The 16,117-nt window shown below is 37.2% G+C and overlaps 1 long non-coding RNA gene and 1 other non-coding gene across 2 annotated transcripts; both read right to left on the minus strand.

Moving 5' to 3' along the window:
- Positions 1–3: 3 nt before the first annotated feature.
- On the minus strand, positions 4–9,169 carry LOC118489017. The gene is made up of 3 exons (XR_004885788.1): positions 9,039–9,169; positions 923–1,064; positions 4–800 (listed from the first exon to the last, which is right to left on the minus strand). It is a non-coding gene; the product is annotated as an uncharacterized LOC118489017 (long non-coding RNA).
- LOC118489540 lies at positions 3,687–3,793 on the minus strand. Its single transcript, XR_004887561.1, has one exon. It is a non-coding gene; the product is annotated as a small nucleolar RNA R71 (small nucleolar RNA).
- Positions 9,170–16,117: the final 6,948 nt, after the last annotated feature.

Consider the following 16,117-nt stretch of genomic DNA (forward strand, 5'->3'; position numbering starts at 1 on the left):
AAGATCCGCACACACAACCCCTAGATCTGGCCCAACAGACTACATTCAAACGATTAAACAAAACCAAGGCAACCAGAATTTACCAAAAGACAAACATGCTTCAAGAACTAAAACTATCGAAAGAAATTTACTTGCAAAAAAATGTTGGTTTTGAATTAAAAAAGCATATAAAGAGATATAATACTTAATTTTTGCAGTTTGCTTTCAGGTTCGTTTAACATTATCACTTCACAAAACATTATAAAAACACAATAGCAACATAGATCTGAAGGAAGATAATTCTTACATTCACATTATCACTTCACAAAACATTATAAACACACAATACTAACACAGATCTGAAAGTATTACACAGATCTGACATAAACACATCCAAAAACAGTAGCAAAACTATTCAAAAAAACTTACGAAACCCTAGAACAATAGAAGGACACAAAACTAAAAAAAAATAAACAAAAATGTAAATAAAGATACCCAGATCGCCAAAGTTTTGTCATCTTCATCGGTACCGTAACCTCCCTGGATCATTTATCTACACCACTCCATCTTCATCTACAACAAAACAACAAAAAAAACGTCAAAAAATAACTCGGTGTTCCCAGTGTATACACAAAAAATAAATAAAAAATATTAAAAACTAAGGATTTAATTTATCTGATGAACAAAATCAGAATGGATCCGGGAGAAATCGTCCTTGATCTTTGTTTTTCACCTTGCGGTTCTTGACATCGAACCCTAGAACCGCCATTAAGAGCAAAATCGGAACGGATCTGGGAGAAATCTTTATGATTCAAGAAACCCTAAAAACCATTGAGAGCAAAATCAGAACGTAACGGATCTGGGAGAAATCTTCATGGTCACAATCGTCATTAAACAAACAAAACTAAAAACCGATGGAACATGCAATTAGAGGAGGACTTACCGGAGTTTCATCGGAGACTTCGCCGGAACCCTAGCAGCCATTGCGGGAGGCGGAGGCTAGGGTTTTCTGTCACTGTCTTTCTCCTCATTTTAACCAGATCATCACCATCGTCGCTTTCTTCCGTCCCCAAAATTCCATGAGTCTGCAAATCTGGTTACAGATCAGAAAGGTATTGATGTGTGTAAAATGCAACATATAAAATACATCAAATAAGGCATAAAACTAACCCTTTTTAAGTACTAATGTTGGAAAAAGAGTGCTTTTGTCTTCCTTTTGTATTTTCAGGATTAAATGAGCTCAAATGCACAAAAGAAGCAAAAAGACAGCTAAATCTAACATAAATACAAGAAAAGGAACATAAGTGGATTGCCCGACCCCTCAACAGCATTCTCCCAAGCAAAATAGAGAAGACAGAAGACTGAACACGCCCCGTGCTCAGCCAGCACGGGGCCGTGCCCAAGAAGCAGCAGAAAAGACAAACCTATAGAAGCTTCTATTGCCCACCACGGGGCCGTGTCCAGTGAACACAGGGGCGTGGAGAAAGTACAGCAGGCGCATTAATTGTAATTGCGAATTACAATTAATGAGGAGAGAGAGTGTCAGACAGGCACGGGGGCGTGTCCAGCGGACACGGGGCCGTGCCCAGCCTTCTGTTCAGCCTATAAATAGGAGTGCTTGGTTTCATTGCAACTCATCCCTTGGCACACCACCTCTCTCACACTTCATCCACCACCCACCACCACCATAACACCATCATCCACCACCATCATCCATTGTCCATCATAGAGTGTGTGAGTCGTCTCGGGATCCAAGATTGATCGTAAGAGTTCTTGACAATCAAGGCCATGTTTGCCTAAGTCTCTTACATCACTTGGTGAAGACAAGTGTTTAGTATATTACTTTTTATTTTTAATCTTTTGCACTTTTTATTTGGTTTTGTATTAATGACTTTAATAACTAGTTGCTTATGTTGAAGGTGATCTTTCCTTATTGTTTGTCCGTGGTGTCTTGGCATTATTTTACTATCGATATAAAATAAAAGATTTTCACCATTCATATCTCCACGGTCTATATGGAGGTATGTTGGCTACCTGGTCGGGGGTTAAGGGAACGGTTTGGTAAGGGTCTTGCCCTTGTTCAGCATTTAGAGGTCCTGCAAGGGATCTGGGTCAAATTTAATTAGTAGGATCTCCTTCAATGCCTATAGGTATTGGATGGCGGGGACCCAAACTCTTTAACCCCCTCATAAGTTAACTACTATTAATACTATAACCCAGCTATTTAGGACTGTATCCCTGCTGACTCAGACTACTTAGTCGAGGGTAACGTCACCGCCAAAAGCGGGGCCTACCATAATTTGCATTAATAACTTAATTCATTATCTTCCAATAATCCAACCCTTTAGGATTGTATCCTTGCTGACTCAAACTACTGGGTTGAGGGTAACGTCGCCTTCAAAAGAGGGGCCTACTACAATAACTAAGATAATCTCTTAAACAAGTGCAAAAGTGAGAAAATAATCAAAGGTTATACTAATACACGAGTCGGATCCAAGTGATTCATCTTGTCTATCTGTTTTTATTTTATTTTTATTTTTCAGCATTTAGTTAGTTTTTATTTTCTTAGTTTAAAAACCTTTTCTAACATTTTGATTTGATTAGACGTTGAGGATAAACCGGTACTAAAAGCTCTTGTGTCCTTGGACGACCTCGGTATCTTACCAACACTATACTACATCCACGATGGGTGCACTTGCCCATATGTGTATTTAGTGTTAGTAAATATCGTGTTTTATAAATTTAAAACTTGGCAAAAAGTGTAAAAAGGGCTTAAAATATACATCTAAATTATGTTACACTACACACGCATCAAGTTTTTGGCGCCGTTGCCGGGGACACAAGGATTTTAAGAAAGTTAGGAATAAACGGCCTAATCATCTTTTTATTATTCGTTTTAATTTTTTTAGGATTTTCTTAGTTTTTCAGCTTCTGCAGAGCTCAGCATGGGCCGTGCCTGGTCGGACACGGGCCGTGCCCAGCATTGTTACTGGCAGTTTTATTTTTCCAAGTTACAGAAGGCTGACCACGGGGCCGTGTCGGTGCAACACGGGGCCGTGTCCAACTCTCCAGTAACTGGGATCTGGAAAACAATCACTGTAACTCCGACCACGGGCCGTGTTCACTGAGCACGGGGCCGTGGTGAACCTTCTGACCAGCATCCTTTTCTGTTTTTATTGCAGGACTTGGAACCAGACGCCACCCCTACGTAGTGTATGAGCTCCAGTTCTAATAAGGACATAAAAGAACCTCTAGAAGAACCCGAACGCTTTCTCAGAAAAAGACTAAAAGCCAAGAACCAAGAGAAAGTTTCGGGGAATCCACTTCCAATGGCGGACCAACGTACCCTCGTGGATTATCTACGACCCACCGTAGGTAACTTAGGCGCCGCTATCAATGCACCGAATGTCGAAGCCAATAACTTCGAACATCGGCGGCATTTGATACAAATGCTCCAAAACTCTGCAACCTTCCATGGGCTTGCGGACGAGGATCCCCATCTACATATTACTAATTTCTTAGAAATATGTGATACCTTTCGGATCAATGGAGCATCAAATGACGCCATCCGCCTTCGAATGTTTCCTTTCTCGCTAAAAGACTGAGCAAAAGCTTGGCTCAATGCCCTCCCAGCTGGATCGGTAAACACCTGGGATGAACTAGCCCAAAAATTTCTATATAAGTATTTCCCTCCAGCTAAAACGGCTAAATTAATGACTGAAATTAATACATATTCGCAAGAGGACGGGGAATCCTTATATGAAACTTGGGAAAGGTTCAAGGAGCTATTGCGAAAGTGTCCACATCACGGCCTTGCGATATGGCAACAAGTATCCACTTTTTATAATGGGTTGTTGCCACACACAAGGCAGACACTTGATTCTAGCTCCGGGGGACTTTTAGGTAATCGCCGCCCGCATGAAATATATAACCAAATTGAGGAAATTGCTCAAACCAATTTTCAGTGGCACACTCCCCGAGGCAATAAATTTATTGCCCCGGGCGCCCATAAGGTTGATGAAAGCACTTCTTTACAAGCCCAAATCGAGGCTCTTTCTTCAAAGATAAAAAAATTGGAAATGACAAAAACAGTCTCGGTTATGGCTTGTGAAGGGTGTGGTGGGCCACATGAAAATTGGAGTTGTATGAAAGAAACAGACGATCAACAAGAGTCGGTAAGCTACATTGACAATAGACCTAGGCCGTCGGGTCCTCCAACGGGCACTTACAACCAAGGATGGCGAAACCACCCTAACCTTGGTTGGAGAGAGCCCGACAATAGTAGTAACCAACAAACCCAACAAACAAACTTTCAACAACCAAGAAATGAGTCACAAAATTTCACTCAACAACAAGGTGGACGAGAAAGGCTTGAAGATACTGTATCTCGCCTCATCTCCGACACTGAAAAGAAAAACTCGGAAAGGTTTGTAAAATTAGAATAAAATTTTAGAAACCAACAAGCTAGTATTCAAAACATAGAAAAACAATTAAATCAACTAGCTCAAAATTTTTCCGAGAGACCACAAGGTGCATTACCAAGCAATACCGAAACAAACCCGAAACCGCAAGTTCATCTCATCACATTACGAAACCGCACCGTGGGGCCTGCGGAAGCACCACCGCCAACAGAAGAGACTATACCCCCGCCTCTGCAGGAGAAGAACTCCCCTCCATCATCAGAGCCTACCAAGGCTCCTCGAGTTCCGTACCCCGTTAGGTTAATTCGTCAAAAGACCAATGAGCAATTCGCAAAATTTGAAAGTCTATTAAAACAATTGCATGTCAATATTCCTTTTATTGATGTCCTAACCCAACTGCCCAAATACTCTAAGTTCATGAGGGACTTCCTCACTCATAAAAAGAAAATTGAAACCTTGCAGTTAGTTAACTTAGGCAAAGAATGCTCTGCCCTCGTACTCAACAAACTTCCCCAAAAGAAAATCGATCCTGGAAGCTTCACGATTCCCTGCTCGATCGGGGACTCCCCCGTTCATAATGCACTAGCCGACCTTGGGGCTAGCATTAACCTCATGCCTTCATCAATGTTTAAAAGACTCGGCCTAGGAACAACGAGTCCTACAAAAATGAGCATACAACTTGCTGATCGATCCGTCAAATTCCTGCAAGGTGTCATCGAAAATGTCCTAGTAAAGGTAAACAAATTTGTCTATCCGGCAGATTTTGTCATACTCGATATGGAAGAAGACACCAAAGTCCCCCTCATACTAGGGAGACCATTTCTCGCCACCGCACAAGCAGTGGTAGACATGAATGACGTAACGCTCACCCTAACGTACGGAGATGATGAAGTAAAATTCGGGGTTGGGAAGAGAATAGAGGACGACGACCCGGTCAACTACATGAAGGTTATTGATTAGAGTTTGGATGCTGCTCTCCTACGGTGCAACATGGGATGCCAAACATCCCACTCAGAAAATATATAACCTCATATTGGGTCTAGCCAAGGACCCTTATAAACGCGGCGCACCACGGAGGCATTCCGCGGAACAATCCTTAGTTTAGTTTAATCTTTTAGTTTTAATTTGCAGGAATAAAACACACTCATGGTGGTAAAGGATGAAAAGGGGAACGAGAAACATGACCCCATGCACAAGAACAAGGCAACCCGACATCAATTTCTCCAATACAGAAGGTTTAACACGGGCTGTGTCCAACCAACACGGCCCCGTGCTGAACCCCCTGCAGAAAAATGCCCAGTTCAGGTAACTGGACACGGGCCGTGTTCACCAGACACGCCCCCATGTCCAGGCTTCTGTTTCTTTTCTTTAATTTTCGTTACTGGCACCTGAACACGGGGCCGTGTCCGGTCCCCACGGGGCCGTGTCCAGACTGCCAGTAACATAATATCTTTGCTTTTAACACTATATTACACATCTAATCAGCCTAAAAATTTATTTTTGTGACACATTGAGGACAATGTGTAATTTAAGTGTGGGGGGGATGCTAAAACCTTGAAATTTTGCAAGTCCTAATAACAAGCCTTACACAAAACTCTATTGGAACCGCAAAACACCCCAAATTTTTTCAAAAATTCTCATTTTTTTGTCTAAAGTTTAAGTTAGGAATCCTAAGATTAATATGGTTATATTTTTACAAATTTACAACCGAGAGCGTCATGATAAAAAGAAGCAACATAAGAAAATTATGAAACGGCATGATAAGCTTAGTTAAAATTTGATTATATATACTAGATCACATAGAAAAACCCATTCCCACAAAAAGTGAGTTTTGAGCCTTTATTGAGCATACAAATTTACATCTTTAGACTAAATGCTCATTTTTCGTTTCTTGTGTGAATAGCCGCTTGGTTCTTACGACTCTAGAACTTGCCACAACAATTCATTCCCGGTCCTTACCAACTTAAACCCAAGTAAGTAAATGATGGAGGCATTAGGACTAACCCTTTTTATTTCCACACCATTATTTTTCATTTTTTTTACCACCTACCCAAAATCCCCCTAGTTAACCCCTTTGAGCCTAAACCTTTCATTTCTTTACCCTAAAACCTTTTTACCGACCAAAAAAACCCTTTTTATTTTTACCCTTTATTTTAGTTACAAGCTCCGGTTTCGTGTGACTAAAAAAAAATGAAATGAAGTTAGAAATAAACAAACAAAGCTCTTGAAACAAAAGCTTCTTTGAAGAAATACTTCGAAATAAAAAGTCACTAAAACAAAGTGTTTTACGAAAACCGACGCTTTTTACGCTTTTCGCCCTTTTCCACTAACCCATTCACCCATCTTTAGCCCAAGCCTTTACCCAAAAAAGTACTCTTGATATTTACAAAGGTAACAAGTTAAAAAGGAGGAGGATTGATTGCTTGGCAAGCTTATGGTAGGAATAAGTTCCATGCCGCTCTCGAGTGATTCACTAAAAATACACCTTCGGTCGAGTGTGAGTGATTTCTCCCGTGAGGTATGTGAACTTATATATAAATGGAATTTTAAAAACGCATGTTATGCCCAAATAAGTAATTTTTCCTATGAAACGTTCTAAACAAATCATAACGAATAGGATTTTAAATAAATAAAAATAAAACCCAAAAAGATCTTGGATTCCTGACACTCTATGACAAGCCAAAACCTTCTCTTCTACCCATTCCATTTGGGAGTGTAAGCCACATATTAAAGAGTTTTGCTTGAGGACAAGCAAAAGTTCAAGTGTGGGGGTATTTGATGTGTGTAAAATGCAACATATAAAATACATCAAATAAAGCATAAAACTAACCCTATTTAAGTACTAATGTTGGAAAAAGAGTGCTTTTGTCTTCCTTTTGTATTTTCAGGATTAAATGAGCTCAAATTCACAAAAGAAGCAAAAAGACAGCTAAATCTAACATAAATACAAGAAAAGGAACATAAGTGGATTGCCCGACCCCTCAACAGCATTCTCCCAAGCAAAATAGAGAAGACAGAAGACTGAACACGCCCCGTGCTCAGCCAGCACGGGGCCGTGCCCAAGAAGCAGCAGAAAAGACAAACCTATAGAAGCTTCTATTGCCCAACACGGGGCCGTGTCCAGTGAACACAGGGGCGTGGAAAAAGTACAGCAGGCGCATTAATTGTAATTGCGAATTACAATTAATGAGGAGAGAGAGTGTCAGACAGGCACGGGGGCGTGTCCATCGGACACGGGGCCGTGCCCAGCCTTCTGTTCAGCCTATAAATAGGAGTGCTTGGTTTCATTGCAACTCATCCCTTGGCACACCACCTCTCTCACACTTCCTCCACCACCCACCACCACCATAACACCATCATCCACCACCATCATCCATTGTCCATCATAGAGTGTGTGAGTCGTCTCCGGATCCAAGATTGATCGTAAGAGTTCTTGACAATCAAGGCCATGTTTGCCTAAGTCTCATACATCACTTGGTGAAGACAAGTGTTTAGTATATTACTTTTTATTTTTAATCTTTTGCACTTTTTATTTGGTTTTGTATTAATGACTTTAATAACTAGTTGCTTATGTTGAAGGTGATCTTTCCTTGCCGTTTATCCGTGGTGTCTTGGCATTATTTTACTCTCTATATAAAATATAAGATTTTCACCATTCATATCTCCACGGTCTATATGGAGGTATGTTGGCTACCTGGTCGGGGGTTAAGGGAACGGTTTGGTAAGGGTCTTGCCCTTGTTCAGCGTTTAGAGGTCCTGTAAGGGACCTGGGCCAAATTTAGTAGGATCTCCTTCAATGCCCATAGGTATTGGATGGCGGGGACCCAAACTCTTTGACCCCCTCATAAGTTAACTACTAGTAGTACTATAACCCGGCTATTTAGGACTGTATCCCTGCTGACTCAGACTACTTAGTCGAGGGTAACGTCACCGCCAAAAGCGGGGCCTACCATAATTTGCATTAATAACTTAATTCATTATCTTCCAATAATCCAACCCTTTAGGATTGTATCCTTGCTGACTCAAACTACTGGGTTGAGGGTAACGTCGCCTTCAAAAGAGGGGCCTACTACAATAACTAAGATAATCTCTTAAACAAGTGCAAAAGTGCGAAAATAATCAAAGGTTATACTAATACACGAGTCGGATCCAAGTGATTCATCTTGTCTATCTGTTTTTATTTTATTTTTATTTTTCAGCATTTAGTTAGTTTTTATTTTCTTAGTTTAAAAACCTTTTCTAACATTTTGATTTAATTACACGTTGAGGATAAACCGGTAATAAAAGCTCTTGTGTCCTTGGACGACCTCGGTATCTTACCAACACTATACTACGTCCACGATGGGTGCATTTGCCCATATGTGTGTTTAGTGTTAGTAAATATCGTGTTTTATAAATTTAAAACTTGGCTAAAAGTGTAAAAAGGGCTTAAGTATACATCTAAATTATGTTACACTACACACGCATCAGGTATCATTAGCAGGAACAAGTTCAACGTCATTAGCACTTCATAAAACATTACAAAAACACAAAACCAACACAGATCTGAATGTATTACAACAGATCTGACATAAAATCATCCAAAAAGAGTAACATAGTTGTGAAAAATACTCTGGGAGAAACTGAAAGATCACATACCAGCTTTATCGTTAACAGGAACAAGTTCAACATCATCTCTATGTTAAACTGAGTTGGAACTCTGTCGATTTGGGAGAAACCCTAGATCTGAGCGAATCCACTCAAACTTAAGATTTTAAGAGGTAATCGCCATTTGATCGCCAGAGAAAGAGAGAGAATCCACTCAAAATGAAGTCCATTTTTTATTTCATGTGCTTTGAACACTTGTACATCATACATTAAAGGTGTTTTAAGTAAAGTGGCAAATTACCTTAAGCTATCCTTCGGATATGCTTTATTATATACTATAGATATAGATATATGTTTCAATTTAGTTTTGGATTTTAACACGTAGTCACGTATTTAACAACTATTGTTTACAGAATACTAAATACGTATATGTATTCTATCAATACATGCACGATGAATATATATATAAAACACACTTTTGTATTATTAATTTATGTGATCTATATAAATTTCATTTGTTTAATTTTATTCAAGAAATATAGATGTGATATACTAGAATTTTATGCAAACACCTTTTGTTGTGCTACATGACAATCCTATGCCATATATTAGTTGAAACACAACTATATTAGTTTATGAATTAGTTGGATCAAAACTACACTTATCACTTGGATTATTTTATTGTACATACCATAGCCTGTCCACTTTCCCATCCATTCATACGACACCATGCTTTGGGAAATGGATATGAACTTCTCTTGATATTAATGGTGTACTAGAAAGTTAAAAAGTATAGTCCAAAACTAAATAAATAAGCAAACAATTAATCCAAAGTGTGTATACGAGTCAAGTTAATGGGACATAACTCGTTCAATCTCTCTCAGCTTCCCCACCATCTTGTCCCCTCTTTTCTTTCTTTTCTTGACCAATGTCAACAAAAACAAACCCACAAATCCCTTCCCATGTTCAAATATTTTAATATAGCCTTCAAGGTTCAAGTGAAATCAAGTTCAGACTTCATTTTCATATTATTTCTTAATCATTCCTTGCTTGTTGATTGTAAGTTTTTTTTAAAGAACTCCTTTATTATGTTATGTTACTAAATGATTTTGTACTAAAATCAGCCAGTAGGTTGTATGGTTTAAGCTCTATTTTTACGAAAAAGTAGCGGAAATATATATATACATATATATATATATACGTATACACACACACACATATATATATATATATATATAAAGGGTGAGTTAACGTACAATATTCATTAGCCTATGATGCGTACGAGATGAAATTACGCACGTTATAAAACTCAAAACCCTAATCACGCATGTTGAAAAACTATAAATCACGTATGTTGAAAACCTTAATCATGCATATATAAAATCAAAATCACGCATGTTATAAAAGTAATCATGCATGTTATAATTTCATCTCATACGTATTGTACGTTAAGGGATATTGTATTTTACACTTTCACTATATATAATATGGGGAGGGATCCACTAAAAAGTAGATTTTGCCTAAGTAGCATAAGAACGATTGTTATGATAACATGTGACACTCCTTATAAGTAGGAAGGAAGGACATTTTGGTACCAAAATAATTTGGTCAAGTAGGAGTGTAAAAATGATATGTGTCACCCATTTTGTTTTCTAAATAGCACAACAAAAAAAAATCTAGTATAAAAAATTTAGCACAAAAAATATACTACAAAAATATAGCATAGAAAATACAGTTCAAAAAAGCGTAGCACAAAAAAATTCAGCACGAAAAATTCTAGCACAAAAGATTCAGCAAAAAAAATTTAGAAAAAAAAAATTTAAGACAAAAAATTTCAACACAAAAAATATAGCACAAAAATGTAGTCTAAAAATCTAGCGCAAAAAAATATTATACAAAATAGAAATGCAACATATTTTTGTGGTTTTTTTTTTCATATTTTATATAACAATATGGTACACAAAGTAAAGATAAAAAGATGCTCGAATTTATGGTGCATTTTTTATAAAAAAATAATGTCGTATAAAAAGTTATAAAGGTTTAAAAAATAAGGTGGAATATGAATGTGCCTTACATATGGATAGAGAAATTCAATAAATAGGATTTTCCTAAGATACCCTTACACTAATATTTTTTCTATATTTGTATCTTAATCATTGATTTAAAAAATGAATAGTTAAGATTCCTTTTCATCCTACTTAGACCGCGGGGTGTGGGGGTTTGGGTTGGGGGGCATTGATTGACACGTGGCGAGTGTGGGCTCCACTAGACCACCCCAAAAAAGTGGGGTGTGAAAGCGGCGTGGTCAGACCGGCGTGGGGTGACATGTGTATTTTTTATATATTTTTTATATAGTTGACATTTATATAATAAAACACGAACTTATATTAATTTTAAAAAAAGTTACATAACATCCTAAAAAATTTAAAAAAAAACTACTTATTAAATCCTAAAAAATTAAAAAAAAAAGTAGTTACTAAATCCTAAAAAAGGAAAAAAATTACAAAATTCGGTAAATATTAAAGTAGGGAACCCACTTAAAATCCGAATTCCCCTCGTGCTCCCACTCGGTCTTCGCGATCTCCACTCGATTGTTGTGGGTCAAGTCGCCCGTAGGGATACGGTCGAAACAAACTTTAAACCGATCCAACTTCAGTTTAAGTTGACACCACTTGTGTTGACACGCGTTTAAATTGTGACGCGCGTTCCCAACATATTGTTGGCATTGCTAAAACGCTCGTCCCCAATATGCAGTTTGACCGCATTGTAGCGTACGTTGTGCATCGACAAGCGATGTCACAAGTGCGATTTCCTCCTCCTCTGTCCAATGCATCATGTTCGGTTTTTTGGTGTGGGTTTGGTTGAACATTTGTTATTTGTGTTTGGTTTTGGTTGAAGAAGATAAATGTGGAAAATTGAAGTTTGGGATGGGTATTTATAGGTAAAAAATGTATTTTGTTTTTTAAAATTTGATTTTTTACTTCAAAACCGCCATCTCCAACGGCTAGAGCAAACGGCTAACCCAAACGGTCATGTCCCACTAGCCAATCTAAGCCAGCCACCACACCTCTCCTCCCTCCCCACGCTAGGCTTCAAAGCCACGCCAACAGGGCAACGCCGTGGCCATCACTGGCCTGATATGGTTTAGCCAGCGTTGCCTGACAACCCTACTCTAACTAACGCCTCACACCCTATAGTCTTAGACAAAATAAACTTTTTATTTAATCTTTACCTTATATTTACCCTATATGTTATACTAAAGGTACCTTACACCATTAATATATTCTTGTCGTGGCCACTTTCATTACACCCTTCAATTGAATAAATGACCGGTTTCGTTGTATTTTTCAATACAAGTTGTCATGTCACCGAGCTTTGCACCTTTAATTTGTGTTTAAACTAGGACTTTGATCCGTCGCGTGTTGCGGCAGCGTCGAAAGTTAAACTAACTCGAATTTATACCGTATATTTGATTCAAGTTGAAAAATATTACGTCACCGTTGAATGAAATACTATTATATTTGACTCGACTCGCTTTCGTACACAAAATAAGGATAAAAGCGTATTATATTTGGTTATATTCGTTTCAGGAAAAGTTTATGTCAAACGTTAGTCGTTTCCATTTAAACCGACAGGTACGCTAAAACTGGCAGCGTGCTACGGCTGCGACACCTTAGTTGTTTATAGTTGGTGGTACGTTATGTGGTGTGTTAATCATAGAAGAACACGTGTTTCGGCGTATCCGATCTATCTCAATGTAACATATATAAGTATTGCGGTTACAATGTACGATGATGACATTAACGTGTAATGCCCGCACGTGAAATTACGCGTTTTTACATTGTTACACACGGTATGTTTGTGATATTAACGTAAATTGACATAGATTAAAAAAAAGAGAGAGAATGTCTCCGTCGTTGCGGTGTAAAGTCGTAATGGTAACTTAGACAACAATGTAAAATTGTAAAAGTTATTTACACATTAACATAGTTAGGCATAGATAAAAAAACATATTAATGTGTGACACACTATGGTGTAAAGTCGTAAAAGCAATTCAAGTAAAATGAGACGCCAAGTTATTAAGAAGAAAGGTTGACGGATCAAAGTTATCAATTACCAAAAATTAGAACTGAATGTATAACTTACTTAAAGAATAGGAGATGTAGGTGTCAAATTAAAATGTGTAGAAACTAACTTTTATTTTTAAAATAAGTAAAAAAATATTAAATTATATGTAAATAATTAAGAAAAAGGAAATTTAAACAACATTTGTAAAGGGCAAAAAAGTAACTGGGAGAAAGTAAATCTGAACTCCATTTAATGAAGAAGAGAAGGAGGAGTCGAACTCATGACCTCTTATATAGCTTGAGACACAACAACCACCAGACCAAAGTATAATTTGTTTTACTATAGCTCAAACAGTTTATGTATATAAAAGTAAAGGCGGTGGCTGTGATGTGACAGCCACTGACTTTTTGTTTTAAGATAGTATACAATATGAAATTGTAATAGTTATTTTCTCGCGTGATGTATTTTGTGTTTAAATATGAAATTGTGGTATCTTGTTATTTTCTCGTGTGATGTAGACGGAAACACGTTAATTACAAAATAAAGAAAGTATATATTTGCACTAGTACTAAATTTAGTGACATAAAAGATACAAACAAAACGATAAATCGGAAACATGTCCAGAAGGATATTGTGACAACCCGCAACTTCAGGTTACTACTATAACCTAACCACATTTAATTTAGACTTACACTCATAGCACTGCATCTAACTAAGGTTTGTTAAATGAGTCTACGTTGGTAATTCGGGGAATTACCGGAACACACATGATAACTTTCGAACGTTGGTGGCTAACACGAATATTAATTACAAACGAACGGTCTACACGAAACTTATGTGTTGCATGACAAATACGTGAAAATACATGCTTTAATTGTAAATTACAAGTTGTGTATACTTTGTGTAATAATGTTATAGTTAGGGGTGCTTTGTGGATAGGTTAGAAACTTTAATAAAACTCCTCATAACCCAAAACATCTCACAATCTCATCATACGGTAGTTTTCTATCATCTCTCAAATCACCATCACCAATCATTTCTCTCAATCATTTTGGTTACATCAAGTTTTCACACAATCTTATGTCCCCGATCTTCAATTCATCTAGAATAAATCTGAGGTAAGTGCTCATTTTATATGTTGAATCCTTGTTCTCTTGATCTATGCAAACCCTAGACATCTAAACAATCGCTGTAATGAACTGATTATTTATGTTGAATGTGTGATTATCTGTATGTGAATGCGTGTGCTATTTACTATAGATTATTGATGCTATTGCTATAGAAATGCTAGAACTGTTAACCTGTTGTTTGATTCATATGCTAGAGTAGGGTTTTGCTTGTATGTAACTGTTGTATTAAAAACTGCATTTTTGGTTTTGTTGATTCTGTGCATTTGTTTAGCCGGAGTTAACAGTCAGGCTTTGTGAAGTCACAAAGTCCGAGTTCACTCATGTCAGGACTTGTGTTATTTTGAAGGTTAGGGTTTATTATGTTAATGTCCGAAATTCTGTTATATATTCAGAGTTTAACAAGTATATATCAGAGTCTAAATGATTAAGTTCTGAAATATCAATCCGAATTTATTTAATAAGAAACCAAGTGTCCTATTTTACATAAAATCATGAGGATCCGAGTTTAGGATGGCATAGAAACTCCGAGCTTAATTGAATGTCATGTATTCCGAGTTTACTTTTTTAATGGTCCGAGTTTGGGTAGAAGCTTGTATGGTCCGAGTTTGTAAACTGATGTGGTCCAAATACACTAAGCAAATGGGTCCGAATATAGGTAATGTGAAACGTCAGGGTTTTTCAAGTAGAGTTCGAGTTTAAATATGGATGTTATTAGGGATGTCCAAGTTCTTATATATAATTCAAACGATTTCAAGGTTTACATATTAATGAAAGGCATCTGAGTTTTATTAAAAATCAAAAGGTAGGGTACATTATATGTTCTGAATTTAGTGGGAAACATAGTCTCCTAGTTTAGGCAATCAAACTGTTCCAACTTAATATCTATTGTAGTAGGTCCGAACTTAAGAAGTAAATAAAGAAGAGATCCGGGTTTTTATAACAAACATGAATGGTCCGAACATAAAGGATTTGATTCAGAATTTATAAATTTCAACATGAATGGTCCGAATATAAAGGATTTGATTCAGAATTTAGAAATTTCAACATGAATGGTCCGAATATAAAGGATTGATTCAGAATTTATAAATTTAACATGTGGTCCAAGTTTAATTGTAAAAAGGTGATGAATCTGAGTTTAACTATGCTTGTTCAGGATTTATAAAACTGTTATAAGTTCGAGTTTTTGGGAGTATTGGAACTAAGGGAAATCTGGACCTATTATGAGTGGGGTGGGGTTATGTATTTAACTTTGGGTTCCAAATTTTACAAGTGAACTGGGAGTCCGGGTTTTAATGGGCCGAGGTTAATGGGTTGTGGTTTATGGGAGTCTCTGGGTTTAGGGTTTAACTAACATGTCCAAGCACTTGTTTTAATTGGAAAAGATGATTATAATTATTCCAAACTTCTGAGTTATAGGATTGAGTGGATTGGTCCGAGTATGTAAAGTAAATTTAGAGTTTAGAAGTAGTCAGATTAATGGGTCCGAGATTAATAACAATGTATACATGATCTCCGAGTTAATTATTGAAACAAGTAGTGCATTTATGTAATTTGTTAAGTTGTCCATAGATGTGTGTATATGTTGTCGGAATATGGATATAATGCTCAATGGTCCGAGTTGCTTTAATGTGCATGCTAGTGTTGTGTTCAATAATTATTTCCAAGTTAAATTATGTTGGGCAATTCTTTCTAAAGGTATATATGGTCGGCATTTATGGGAATATCATGAGTGTCCAAACTTACTTGATTATTGTATGCATATACGATTGGTGTCCGTGTTTCTCAAATCACTGACGGCATGACTTCAATTAGAGAAACCCGCTGCATGCTGTGTGTACTGTATAATAACCATGTTAAGCCTATTAACCTGTTTACGGTAAACACTTGGTTGTTTGGACGATTAGGGTATTGCATAACCCTACACACATACGT

The sequence above is a fragment of the Helianthus annuus genome, chromosome 17 (assembly GCF_002127325.2).
Source record: "Helianthus annuus cultivar XRQ/B chromosome 17, HanXRQr2.0-SUNRISE, whole genome shotgun sequence".
Classification (NCBI taxonomy): Eukaryota; Viridiplantae; Streptophyta; class Magnoliopsida; order Asterales; family Asteraceae; genus Helianthus; species Helianthus annuus.